The sequence below is a fragment of the Propithecus coquereli genome, unplaced genomic scaffold (assembly GCF_000956105.1).
Source record: "Propithecus coquereli isolate 6110/MARCELLA unplaced genomic scaffold, Pcoq_1.0 Scaffold1, whole genome shotgun sequence".
NCBI lineage: Eukaryota > Metazoa > Chordata > Mammalia > Primates > Indriidae > Propithecus > Propithecus coquereli.
Genome location: NW_012133857.1, coordinates 5,861,745 through 5,876,488, shown reverse-complemented (window position 1 = coordinate 5,876,488; position 14,744 = coordinate 5,861,745).

Here is a 14,744-nt window from a genome sequence, read left to right as displayed (position 1 = left end):
TGCTGCTGCTAGTTAACTAAACCGAGGCCTACAGCAAGGGTCTTCGGTTACTTATCTACAGCATGGAGAAGCCAGAAAAGGCCACATCCGGAGTCTTTTTTCAATTTAAATTCTATTCTCAAAACTTAGAATTATGAAGGCCGGGCGCGGTGGCTCATGCCTTTAATTCCAGCACTTTGGGAGGCCAAGGGGAGAGGATTACTTGAGGCCAGGAGTTCGAGGCTGCAGTGAGCTAAGATTGCACCACTGCACTCCAGCCTGGGCGACACAGTGAGACCTTGTCTCTACAAAAATTTAGAATTATGTTTGCATACTGTCAACACTTACCCAAGGTATTTCCAGTTGTTTAGGGCCCACTATTAGGGGAGAAAAGCCAAAATTCTTGAGCCTTCATCATCTGGGATCTTTCCTCTAACTCTTTCTCTGGCCATTCTCTTTCAAGCACCCTTCTTGTAAGTCAAACCAGTTATAATTTCACCAATACACTTAACTTTTTCCTGACACTCTTTTACCATTCAAGCATCGTCCACACCTAGAATTTTGCCTTCATTTGCTTATTCATCTGTTCATTTGTCCACACTTCCTTCCATCAATCTATCCATCCATATGCATCCTGAGTACCAGAGGCACAGGAGACACCATGGTGAACACAGCAGTCATGGTCTTGCCTGTGCAAACTTGTATTCTTACGGGGTGTCCATCAATTACACCAGGAGGTGCCCATCCTTCAAGGCATAGCTTGATTATCACCTCTTCCCTGACTGGTGCTTTGAGCACTCCAAGAAGAATTAATCTCTCCCTCCCCGTTCTATTCTATATTCAGACAGCATTTTGTCAGAACTTCTGTTACTACACTTACTAAGTTTTACCTTCTGGGTATTTCACTATCTGATTCATCCTACTGTAAGAGGGCAAATTTCCATACATAGTTGTCCTCGCTCCACCACCTGTACCCCACGGTCCTGGCTCAGGGTGCGTAATAATGGCTGTGATGGTGAACCAATCACATTCAATCAGGCCTTTTAATTAAACCATGAGCATGACAACATGGCAAACATAATCAGGACGAGGACAATCTTACCCTATCTCCACCCCAGCGCTTAGTTATCAAAGGAGAAATACAGAGAAGGAATTAAATAAATGCTAACGGGTGAGTGATAATTATCTGTCAACCTATTTTGACCTCACCCACTGTATCAGCCCACTTCACATACGGCATTTGGGACCTGTGATGGGAAATGGCTCGTGGGAGCAGCAGTGGGCTTGTCGACCTGTAAATAAACCAAGTGCCTGTGGTGTCTCTGCTGTCTCTGTCCTTCCCCAGAGTGTCAGAAAAGACAGGGGGAAAAACACTCTTGATAAATAAAACCACATGACAGCATGGAAAAATGAGGAGGAGGTGCTGAGGATGGATTAAAACCATGAGGTAGTCCTACAACATGGAAGGTAGCAGCCAATTTGAAGAGAAAGGCCTAGCCCCGCATGCGTGCGTGTACACACGCACACACACACACACACACGTACAGGAAATGAGTGCAGAGGCGGGGAGCGGATCCTGGGGTGCTCCAAATTAGGAGGCAGCTGTCAGAGGGAGCAGGAAGGGCCTGGGGCAGGGATTCCTTGGAGAACCAAGGCAGGAACAGCAGGGACTGGTCACACCCAGGTAGTATATGGGACACCTGTGCCTAGAAGAACAGCCATGCCAGAGAGTTACCAAAATCCCTGTCCCTTTGTGTTTAATAAGAAGGCCACATGGTGGGGAAAAAAAAATATGGAATCCCAGGAAAAGAACGCACAGTTATGAATCCTCACCTCTCAGGCAGGAGCCCACTGAAAATACCTGTCAGCACCCACCCCTCCCACAACTTCCCACCAGCCCACACCACCCTTTCTCACTCAATTAAATATGCAAACCTTTGCATAGTGCCTAGAACATTTGCATAGAACATTTCCATTCAGGAAGTCAGCACAGGTTTTCAAAGAGCTAAGGAAAGAGTTAATAATTAGAAAGTGAGTGCATTCAGAATTTTACTTGGAGTTTGAGGGAAGCAGTTCAGTCCTGCAGCGGGACTACATCTGGATGCTGAGGCTTCTCTGCCTAATGTGGGAAATTTCATGGCAAGCACATTTGGCATTTCAGCTAGCCAAAAACCAGATTAGACTAGCTCCGTCACTTTGCAAAGGTCTGCCAGGAACAGAAGTTATGTCCTCCCTCATGACAGAGCAACCTAAGACAGAAGATTTCTCATATTTCTTCTCATCTGCCACTAGCAACAAAACACCATCCAAAAGGTTTAAGACGGGTCTGTAATAAGCAGATATTTCCTCTTCTCACCATCAAGTGAACAGTAAGTTCCCATAAAGCTCGTCTCCAGGAAAGGCCTCACAGCTATAAAATGCCACCATGTGGCTTAGGGGACATGGGGCCAAGGAGGGCTGACGCCCAATCGGCCACACCTCTTGGCCCAACGTGGTCGGATCAAACCATCATTCCACAGCAGCTCCACAAAAGGCAGTGCCAGCCGGTCCCTAGGAGGACAGGCAGGGGACCAACACATTCCCGCACGACACACCCACAGGCAGGCTGGAATCCTCTGCTGTCAATGCTATTTGGTGGTGGGGAAGGCAACAGACTCCAGGAAAAGAAAAATCCCTTCTAAGAATAACATGTCACTCGTGAGCATGCTTTCTTTCAGCTGCTCAAAAGCTGAGACTTGACCTGTCCTTCAACATTTCCAGGGCTAAAGGTCAACCTATTTACAGTGCGGGTCCTTGTGCCTAAGAGATATCATTTTCCTTAAAGCATATGATGACCAGTGAGATAAAGTATCAAAAGGTAAGGCTGTGCCAAAAGGCCCTTTTAAAAACTCTGTATATTTGATTTTTTCTGTAATGTGACCAGCCATATAAACAAGTTTTCAGATGCTTGATAGACCCAGAGAATTAAGGCACAGGTGAGGATTATGGAGACAGCCCATGGAGCTCTCCTTGACATTGGCCACAAGGCCAGAGGACCCAAAGACCCACTGTGGAAGTGGACAACATGTTTGCCACATGAAGAAGACACATCCAAAGCCTGAGGACAGGTAAATCTAACATGGAACCTTCAAGAATTCCCCAAGAATGCTCTCAGCGTGCCAAACACCAAGCCAGGTGGCTTTAGAGCATTCTCTGACCCTCGCGGCAACCTGGGACACAGATATTATTTGCTCTGTCTTGGAAATGAGGAAGCTGAGATGCACAGGGGCCGTGGAATATCTTGTTGGTCAAGGTCCTGCCACCAACTACGTGGCAGATCTAGTACGAGGAGCCTCAGCTGTCTGGCCGAAAGCTACGCTCTTCTCTCTGCCGCCTTCTGCCCATGTCCTGGGAGGGCACACTCGAAATGCTGGGGAATTCCCAGGACATCATCAGAAAGCTTTTGTTCTACACAGGTAGAAGGTTTTCTACCTGTGGTTGGGATGCTCAGTTAAACACACTGACAAATTAGGGAGGTACAGAAATGATTTTCCCTTTTAAAGCACAGGAAACAGAGCCAAGAACTGAAGTAGCTTGTCCGCAGAACCATGGAGGGTCAGTGGCCTAAGCAGGACAGCCCTGCCCCCTCCCTTGGAGCCTACTCAAGCTCCTGGTGTGAGTGGACATGGCTGGCCCAGCCTGCAGGAAAGGAACCACATGCTCTCTGTGGTCGTCATTTCTCCACAGTTCCAACTCACATTAGTAACAAGCTATAAAAACGTGTTCTCGGGTAAGTTTCAAATAGAGGACATCAATTTCCTTTTCAACCCAATCCTAACAGGTCCAGGGCTTCTGGCAGATCTGCAGTAACAACACCACAATCCCCACCGACCCCCAGCCTGTCAACCATCGGAAGACCAGGCTGAGCAGGGCAATCAGGGGAAGACTTAGCCCTCAGCATCTCCTCCCTCCCCAGTTACTGTAATAGCCCTCGTGGTCGTTAGTGTGAACCAAAAATAAAATCCTAAGCCCTCTGCTAAATGAATGGACTCCTCTTGGCCACCTCAAAACTGAGTCCCCAGCCATGACCGGATGGGAGGGACAAGGCACAAATACACAAGGACATGACTTCCCTTCATAAATATTCATGATGCCTCCTATAGCTTGTTGAACATGTATATTTGACCACCCCACTCAGTATAAAATCTTGTTCCCTTTTGTCTCTTCTTTGAAGCACGTGTGCCTGGCTTCAGGTGGGGCTCTGTTTCCCAACCTGTTGGAATGGCTACCAGGCAGGTTGCTACACTTTATGAGAAATAAAGCTTTCCTATTTCCACAGTATAAACCTCGTTAATTTTTTTTTTCTAGTTAACACTAGTTACATTGCTGTTGGTGCCATCTTTGGAAGGTGCTTTTTAAATCATGGTATTGCTCTCCTTTAAAAACCGCCCAGCTCCCTATACTGCACTTCATGATTCAGCCTGTACCTTCCTAGGGTGGAGGCTACTGACTGTTTCCCAACATCCTGCTTCCTCCTTCTGGTGATGTAACCCCCTAGATGTAGATGGGCCCATGGCCACCCAGCTGAAAACCATGTTTCGCAGCTCTCCCTGCAATAAGGCATATCCGCACGCCTGGGGAACAGGATGTAAACAGCACTTTCAAGTCGTGCTTTCCTCTTGTCCAGCCGCAGAGCTGGGCTGGTGCTGGAGCCATCTTCACCTACACAGGTAAAGACAATGCCCAGGAGATGACCAGAGAAGCCCTGGCAGCTGGGACAACCTGGTGGAGAGAGTGTTCCTGGACCACCTTCCATGTGGACTTTTAAGAGAGGAAAAGAATAAACGGCTCCCTCAGTGAGGCCACGATTACCGAATATTTTGGTCTCTGTTAAAGCAGCTAAATCGACACCCAAACAGCCTTTCTTGTCACACTCAGCCTCTGCTATCTTCTCCACTTTTCCCTCACTTAAGCCACACCAACTTCTCACCATTCTCCAAACGTGTTTTTTCACAAATCTGGGTTTTCACACCGGCTGTTTTAGCTGCATAGAATGCCCTTCACCGCCCAGCAAACTCCATCTTCAAATGTCACTCAAATGTCACCTTGTATTGCAAAGCCTCCCCTGACCTCCCTGCTCTGGCTTCCACAGCACTTAGTACAGAAATGATTTCATTACGACGTGAGAAGTGTTTTCTCCATGTCTCTTCCCCACTAACTGTGAGCTCCTCAGGACAAAGGGCTTTGAATTACCTACCTCTGCATCCACCCAGCCCTCAGCGCCTTGCCGGCAACAGTAAGCGTTGGATGAGTAATGGAACAAAGGGGAGGAGCAAGCAGCAACCAGTGCAGGTCTAGTCTGTCAACCCTCTGCCTGCCCAGGATGGACAAGCCCAGCCTTCAGCATGAACCAGGTAGGGCCACCTCATGTCAAGGTCTTTTCAAGCACCCCTCAGTATTACCCTAGGTCTTTTTCCAGCATGGAGGAAACTCCCACGGGGAAATAAATGTCCCCTCAATCACTCGGTAAATGCTGATCCAACATCCGCCATTCTTATGGCACCACTTTGGGAGCAGAACATCACGGGGCTCTTGGTTTTCTCCAAGGCTAAGGTTTGGAGTGGACCCTCCTACCAGGGATAAGGGCTTCATTTAGGGCTGCCTGGGAGGTAGGAGACGGTGCTGGAGCCTGCTCAGCACCTGGCAGGTCTGGGGCTGCAGAAGCACCTATGTCTGTTCTACACCTGGCTGAGGCTAGAGCCTCACCCCCAGAGAGGGGATGGGAGGAGGTTCCTCCATCTAGGGATTTGCACCGATGCTCAGGTGACATGCCAGCTCCACAAAACCTGCCAGGTGTCTTGAGACAATGCTTACATTTCACAACAGAGGCAACAACTCTAAATTAGTGTCCAACATTTACAGCTCAGAGAATCTCATGTAAAAATACAGATCCCTGGCCTCTTGGAAGAAGGCAGCCTATCTAGGATCCAGGGCCCTCCCCCTCTGCAGAGCTGTTGGATGCTCTGAGTGGCAGCCGCCCCACATGGAGAGTAGGGTAGTCCCAAAGGGGTTTCTGGACCTCTTGCTTGCATGCCAGAGCTGGGGGGCTCTGGTCCCAGGAGAACTGAGACCCGCACAGCTCCAAGGGGAGCAGAGTGTGCAGAAAAGCTGTCTAGAAGGAAAGTAGCCCAAAATACTCACCGAGGCTGCATAAGACCTGGGAAAACAGCAAGGGGAGAGGAAAGAACAAAGAAGGGGGAGATAAAGAGGAAAGGCAGAGGGCACAGAGGAAAGGGGAAAGAAGGACGGCAGGGGAGGGACAGAGGATGGGAGGAAAGCAGCACCACGACTGCCACCTGCTGGCAGATCCGAGAGGCGCTGAGTGCCAGCCAGCAGGATCGCAGCCTTGGTCCGCCCTGTCACCCTGCCAAGGCACGTCTTCATCCGTCTGGGACTCAGTTTCTTCATCTGTAGAACAAAGGCATGAGGCTGCAGAAAAGCTCTCTTCACACCCTAAAGTTCTCTGAACAGCTAGAACAGGGTCGCGCAGTCCAAGGGCTGTGTCTGAGGGCGGCCACCCCTCACAGCACCTCCCTGCCCCACCGAGGCGGCGGGCCCCTCGTCCTCCATATGCTGACTCCTTCTGAGAGACTGGGGATCTGCATTTTTATGTGAGATTCCCTGATTTCTAAATGCTAGACACTAACCGAGGGCCAGGTTAAACGTGTGCGCCTCCAGCTGTACGCCGGGATCTCCCATCCTGGTGCCTCACTCAGGGTCTTGGGAGAACGTTTTAGGCTACATTAAAGGTGACAATCAAAGAACAAGAAAAAGAACCTTCACTTATCAGATAAGGCCACGTTACAGAGGCTTGTCTTTTTTCTATTTTTTCATCCCTGTCCCTACCCCCACGCCATTTCTTTACCCATCAAGTTTCCATTTGGCCGTAAGGGCAGTGGGTGAGCAGCGTGACCCCCGGTCCATGCTTGAGCAAATTCCGGTTGGAGGCAGTAACCCTCTCTCGTGACCCCATTACCTCTGGCAGTGACTGCAAACCTGCAGCGATGTTTGAAAGGCTCCCTAAGACAAGATTCCTCACCTACTCAGCCACTTGTAAACCATTCTGTACAGACTTGGAAACATTTTCTTGAAATTGTGAGGATTAACACATTAACTGCCATGAGAGTTGCATTTAACTCACTTCAGTTTTGACCCCGTGGCCACGTGACCCATATATAAAATCTTGATGTTCTTATTGTTAAAATTAATTTTGACAATTTAATTCTAAAAATGTGGCTTAAATGAATAGAAGTCAATAAATTTCATTTTTCTGTTTATGTTTACCTTTAAATTATACTTGAAGTTTTTATTCTATTTTCATAATAAAACACTGTGGCCCCAAGGAAAAGTTTCTGATTTTCTGCGTGGCAGTCAATGTGTTAAAGGGCACAGACTCAAAGACTCACACATAGACCATATTGGTGCCAGAGACATAAGTGATACTTTGTAACTGGTGTCTGAGAGACAACCTTCCAGAAAATTCCTCTCTATCATGGGATCATGCAATTTAGAGTCAGGGAATTTTTTTTTTTTTTTTTAAGAGACAAGGTCTGGCTCCATCACCCAGGCTGGAGTACAGTGGTGTGAATATAGCTCACTGTCATCTTGATTCCTGGGCTCAAGCAATCCTTCCATCTCAGCCTCCTAAGTAGCTAGGACCACAGGTGTGCGCCACCACATCTGGCTAATTTTTTTGTTGTTGTATAAAGAAGGTCTCACTATGTTGCGCAGGCTGGTTTCAAACTCCTGCGCACAAGTGATCCTCCTGCCTCAGCCTCCCAAAGTACTAGGATTATAGGTGTGAGCTACCATGTTCAGCTGAGGAAATTCAGTCTCAGTTAATTATTTTCTACAACACAAAAGTTGTGATTCCACAAGTTACAAAGGGACCATCAGAGCTAAAAACTAATGACTCAATCACTTCATTTAATGGAAGAGGACACTATGCTCAGAGAGGTTGAGGAAGTGGTCAAATGTCACAGAGCAAACCAGCAACAAACCCAAGACTGGTGCTCAGCCCAATGCAAGTCCCACCATGCAAGGGGCCTCAGGAAGTAGCAACAACACCTGCAGATGCTGATTTGTTCTCCACTGTTTGCCCAGCACCGAGAATCCTGCCTGGGAAACAGTAAGTGCTTAATAAATATTTGCTGAACAATGCAAAGCATCTGTATCTATTACTGTATTTTCATTTACTGTCACAAACCAGCAGGCAGCGCAGGAAGAGGATTATAAATGAGGAAACCAACGTCTAAAAGACAGAAGGGGAAACCGAGGCCCAGCGAGGTTCGGAGACACGGCGAGGTCCCAAGGCTAGGCAGCGGAGGACCAGGAGCAGGACCTCTGACTCCCTCCAGCCCCCTCCCCTCCCCTTGGCAGCACTGCCTCCTGGCTCACTCTCCACCCCAAAGGGACAGGTCCAAGTCTTCCTTTTCCCTTCTGCCTCTCCCCACTGAGGGACAGCTTACTTGCTGTGAACGACAAAGAGGGTCTCCAGAAAAGGAAGACAGACAATCAGAGAAACCCGCATGGAACTGGAAAGGAAAGGCCAACGAAACCACACTTCAGAGACAGAAACAAAAACCGACACTGGGGAGTTCTCTGGAATGGCTGCGGCCTTAATTACCACCAGAAGCAAGTCTTTCTAAGAAAGAGGATAAACAACTACCCTGGTTCAATTCCACGTAGACTGGTGTCAGGTACTGAGCTGTCACCCAATCACACACACACACACACACACACACACACACACACACACATATACACACACACCCCTCCAATGATACATACCTGAAAGGAGCAGCTGAGTGGACATACCCTGTCCACCCAACTTAGTTGCATGTGGAAACAGGGTCTTCAATGTGGGGCTAAAGGGCGATCTTGTGCAACTGCACACGTGGCACAGTCCACCGGAGCAAGCTGGTTTGTTGTGCAAGAAGAGAGGGCAAGAGGGGGCAGGGCAAAGGGAAGAAGGAAGGATCCTGCTATGGAGGCCCCAAACTCTCAAAACCAAATTGAGTGTTTTTCAGAAACAGTAATTCCAATAGGCTTTGTATAGAAATCTACAAAAGCAGGTGATAATTATTACAGGTTAGATTGATTCTAATACCAAGAAAGCTATAATTGTACAGAAATTTATTTTATTTTAAAAGGAAAAATTAATGTTTATAAGTCCAGCCCAGAGTTAAACCTCTAGGAAAATACTCAAAAAATGAAGTATTATTGTCCATTTAAATTTGCTTTACTAGGAAATAGAAAAAATACTTTGGATTTCTAATTTTCTCAATAATTTCTCTTAAAAGTATATCTTACAATTATTAAATAACCAGGGGAAGATTATTCTACATGAAAATATCCAGTGTTGTATGAGTGCAATTAAAGTGCTCACAGCTGACCCAGTGTTCAGACAGATGGAGCTGGTATAAATTGGAACAACACTTGCAGTAAACAGTCTGACAGCATGTTTGGGGAACCAAAAATTTATCCACAATCCTTAAGCCAGTAATTACACCTGGGATTAAATCTAAGAAAGTCATCCAAAAAATCGAAAGTGCAAAATAATTAAGCATGTTTATGATATACGTGATAAAGTTAAAAACATGCCTAACCAGGTTTCCCAAAAGTTAAACACAGAATTACCATGTGATGAGGCAATTTCACTTCTGGGCATATACTCAAAAGAAGTGAAAGTGGGGACTGGAACAGATTTTGTACCCATGTTCATAGTAGCATTATTCACAACAGCCAAAAGGTGGAAAAAAACCCTAATTTCCATCAACAGATGAATGGATAAACAAACTGCACCCCAGGTAGAGTGCAGTGGAGTCACTATAGCTCAAACTCCTGGGCTCAAGCAATCCTCCTGCCTCTGCCTGTTTGAGTATCTGGAACTACGGAGGGCACCACCACGCCCCGCTAATTTTTCTATTTTTTTTTTAAAGAAAGTGTCTCGCTCTTGTTCAGGCTGGTCTCAAACTCCTGACCTCAAGCAATCAACCTCTGCCTCCCAAAGTGCTAGGATTACAGGTGTGAGCCACCACAGCCAGCCAACATTTTGAATACACTAAATGCCACAGAACTGTACCCTTTAAAATGATTAAATGGCTCTCTCCCCCCGCACCCTCCAGCTTGTTCCTCTCTCTGCCACAGGAGTATAAAAGGAGAAGATGGCCATCTGCAAAGCAGGAGGGCCTCTTTACACACCAGCTCTGCCAGCACCTTGAGCTGCCCAGTCTACTGTATTCTCTTACAGCTGCTGAAACTAAGGCACGACCTGGCACCTCAGTGAGAACGAGTTACTCCTTTGAGAAAGGAGGAGCCATGCAATATGAATACAGGGGACACGGGATCACTAGGAGGCAGGGAAGAGGGGGGAAACAGCAAAGAAAGGGAGGTGGAAGCAGAGACAAACCTGACATCCTAATCCTGCCTTCCCGAGACAGACCCTGGCTCCTACCTAGGCCTTCTGTTCCCATTCTCTTAGACTCCGACTCTCCCCATTCCATGCTAGTTGATCAAGAGGTGGAAAGTGCAGCAGGCAAAGGGAAGTGCATAAAGCTTTAATGCTATCAATTGCAGCCTTGTTTAGTAGTCAAAAAGTTGAAAAACAGTGGTCCTTCTTGGCTCCAGAGAGAAATCAGTGAGAGAGATGGCACTGGCTGGCTTCCTGGGGATGTAGATCCCGAGCTGGAGATTAGCAGGCAGAAGGGTCAATAGGCGAGCTCTGGGGGTCATCACCTATGGAAGGAAACGCAAGGAAAGGGAGAGGACTGACGGGGGAAGCAGAGCTGTGATGGACCCTTTAGGAAAGCCTCAGGCCTCTGGCTGGATTATTCTGAAGATGGGATGACCCTGCGAAGATGCCTTGAATTGGGGCAAGAGGGCTGGGCCTTTATACCCCCACACTGACCAGTAATTGAATGCAGACCACCCCAGAAAGGGACTGCCACCTGAGGCAAGGAAACTCTCTTCAACTGAGGCAATCCCTGAAAGGGACTGTCAGCTGAGGGCTGTGGGGCCCAGAGACTTAGCAGCTGGCGGAATAAGACCCTCAGCCCTGAAGGGGGAATCCGAGCAGTGTCACAGTGACCACCGCAGAGAGAAAACCAGCACCCATCACAGCGCTTGATGTGTGTAGTCACTCGATAAGCATTTGAGAGATGAAAAATAAATAAAATGATTAAATGGTAAATGCTATGTGTATTTTAACATACACATACATACAAAAACTAAAAACTGTCCCTGTTTAAAAATCACGAGATACTATTACACACTACCTATTAATAGAATGGCTACAATCAAAAAGACAGAAAATGCCAGGAGTCGGAGAGGAAACTTAAACACTACTGACGGGAATGAAAAACGGCAAAGCCACTTTTACAGCAGCACAGCTCTGTAAGTCAACTAAAAAAATCATTGCATTGTACACTTCAAATGGGTGAATTTTATGGTATGTAAATTATACCTCAATAAAGCTGTTTTTCAAAAGTGTCCTTTCTTGGACAATGGTCACCCTAGCTCTGGCCAATCATTTAGGAGGTAATTTTGAAATCAAAACAACAAAAGGTTACTAAATATAAATGGGGGTGCATCTATGTTTATAAATTATTTCTGCACATTTCTATATGTTAACTGTCATATCTTTAATAGACTTTTTAAAAGATGTTCATTGTATCACCAAAAACCACCTTCATGTTTAGCAGGACAGTATTTAAGTAAATCATATCAGCTAAATGAACTGTTACAAAGCCCTGAGAATCAATTATCTGTTCATTTCTGGGGAGGGCCATCTGGACAGAAACAGAATGAAGCTCTAGGGGAACAGTGTTCTGGCAGAGGAACAGTAAACACAAGGAAAGGCCTGCAGCAGCCAGCATGGCTGGAGCCAAGGAGGGGAGAGCAAAGGAAGATGAGGAGAGAGAGGCCACAGCACCCAGGAGCTGTGGGCAGCAGCAGGGGGTGTGGACTTACGCCACCTGCAATGGGAAGTCACTCTGCAAGAGCTGCATGACTTGTTGCAAGGATTAAGCCGGTCACTCTGGCTGCCCTGTCGACAGATGAAAGGGCTAAGGGTCAGGGGGGTGGTGAGGATGCTACTGCCACCGCCCAGACAAGAAACACGGTGGGTGTGGCTGGAGAGCGACGGCAGTGGGAGCAGAGACTGGATTCTAGTCTGAGGGTAGAGACCGCAGTGCTTGCGATGGACTGGGTGGAGTTACGAAGATGACGCGGCCGAAGAGAAAAATGCTCATAAAATAAAATTAAGGGTGGGAAGGGCCTTTTTATATAGATTACAATTATGCAAAAACTATGGATATGTTGTGTTTATGGGCAGGTTATTACAGAATTCGATAATTACATCAACCTATATAAACTGGTCTGTGCAAAGGTTTTAAGGAGGATTTTTAAAACCTTATCGTATTTCTCTAAAAGATTTATTTTTCAAATTATATAGTGACAAGTAGTGGCTTTAGAGAGCATTAGAACAGTACATACTCTTTTTTAAAATGTCATTGTTAGCTGCTATAATGATTATACGGAAATTAAATACACTAGAGCTTACTCATGCAAACAAAAAATTTGCTCTTCAAAGTAAGAACTGGGAGTGGGGGGGTTAGATTGCCATTAAATTCATGGAATTCCTATTCCCAAACTTTCCTTGGCGTCTTGACACACTCTGGAGTAGGGACTCATCTGTGACCACTGAAGATACACACCTGGTACAGGAAGGCGCTTTGAAAACCATGACCACTTGGGGCCAAGCCTCCTGAAAAAAAGGACAGGCTCGGGAATGTGAAAACCCTTTTCTGGGTTTAACAAAAAGAAGTAAATGTTGCAAGATGCTCTAATTTGTTTTATTTGTTTACTTTTTTGGTTGTGTTGCCGCCTAACGTAACCTTTAGAGTGATGAACCAAGTCAGCAATGATAATGCCACCCAAAAGCACCCACGGTCCCTGAAGCTGAGTCCTCAGAGAGACAATAATCACTTCATCCCGCTGAGGTTTTTCTCAGTAAACCACACAGTCCAATCTTCTCCCAACTCAGCCCTGGACACAGCATCTTTCAAAACGAAAATGTTGGCTTTTTTTGTTTGTTTGTTTTTAACAGTAGTGATGTAGGTGCAGAGGGATCAGTTAACAAACTTTCAAGCAGTATTCCTTGACTTCTGGATTTATTCCCATCGATCCATTATCTGCTTTCCCAGTCTTCATTCTCCTTCATGAGGCTGAGAATAAAGAAAAACAGACATACCCCCAAGGCTTCAGTGCCAATTCCAGCACCTTCAAAGATCCTCTCCAGGCTGCTTTCCTGCTGTTGTTATTTCCAAAGGAGGCGCAATCCATATCCCGCACTCTCGTCCCGCACTGTGCCCAAAAGACCAGGACACAACATGCCAATGCGAGCTTCAAGCAGGCGATGAAGCCCTGCCCGCTGGCCCCTGCCCACCTGTCCACACTCATCGACCCAGTCCCCTCATTCCCTCAGCCAACTCTACACGGAGATGGAAAGACACGTACACACAATACACCCAACACAGACACACACACACACACACACACACACACACACACACATAGGCTGACTTCCACCACCCCATCCCCACTCTTCTTTCCAACCCAGCATGCACCCTGCTCCCTCCTCCCTCTGAGCCTTTGCTCATGCTGAGCCTTCTGCCTGGATGCTTTTCCTTTCCCTGACAACTGCCCCTTTGCCCTCAGATCCCAGATAGAGTAACTTCTGCAGGGCCACCTTCCTGGAAAACCAGGCCAGGGCAGGGGGCCCAAAGTTACCCTCTCTCTGCACCTGGCACTTTCCACTAACCACAAGTTGTAGTCATTGATTTGGTGATTGATTACCAGTCTCTGCCACTGCACTACAGCTCCATGAGGACAAGGACAGGGTCTGCTCATGGTCAGAGCAGGCACGCAATAAATGCTGCAGAACAGAAAGGGCAACCAACCTGGTTCTTCGCAAGCACCCGCTGCGCCCTGTGCTGGGGAAACCAAACCCACCCTCACCAACACCAAGCAGAGCAGCGAGGACCTTCACTGAACGTCTGCCAGAGACCTGGGGCTTTTGCCAAAGTGACGCCTCGCTCTTGCTCACAAAAATGCACAAGGCAAGACTTGCTTTCTGTCTTCTACTCCTCTACTCCTCCCCGGGCCTCAAAGGGCCTGTCTGCCAAATGACAGAGCTCACTCCCCACCTATAAAAGGCAGGGAGCGGAGCCAGGATGACAAAATCCCACATATGGCGCTGGACTGGGTCCTGAAGCAGAAAATATGGGGTTGTTTTGTTTTTCTTTTGCTATAAAGCAGTGATTCTCTCCAGTTTTGCCCCTTAGGAGACATATGACAACGTCTGAGACATTTCTGGTTGCCACAACTGGGAGGGATGCTACTGGCATCCAGCACGTAGAGGCCAGGGACGCTCCTAAACATCCTGCAGTGCAAGGACAGTCCCACAACAAAGAACTTCACATTCAAATGATCGCGGTGACGCAACAGTGCCACAGTTGAGACACTGCTTTAAAGGACATTAGTGAGACAATGGACAAAATGCAAATGAGGGCTATGGATTAGATACGAATGCTGTGTCGATACTGATTTTCTGATTTTGATCATTACCCTACAGTTATATAAGGGCGTGTCCTCGTGTATACAAAATACTGAGTATTCAAAGATAGCAGGTCTTGATGTCTGCAACTTGCTCTCCAAATGTAGAC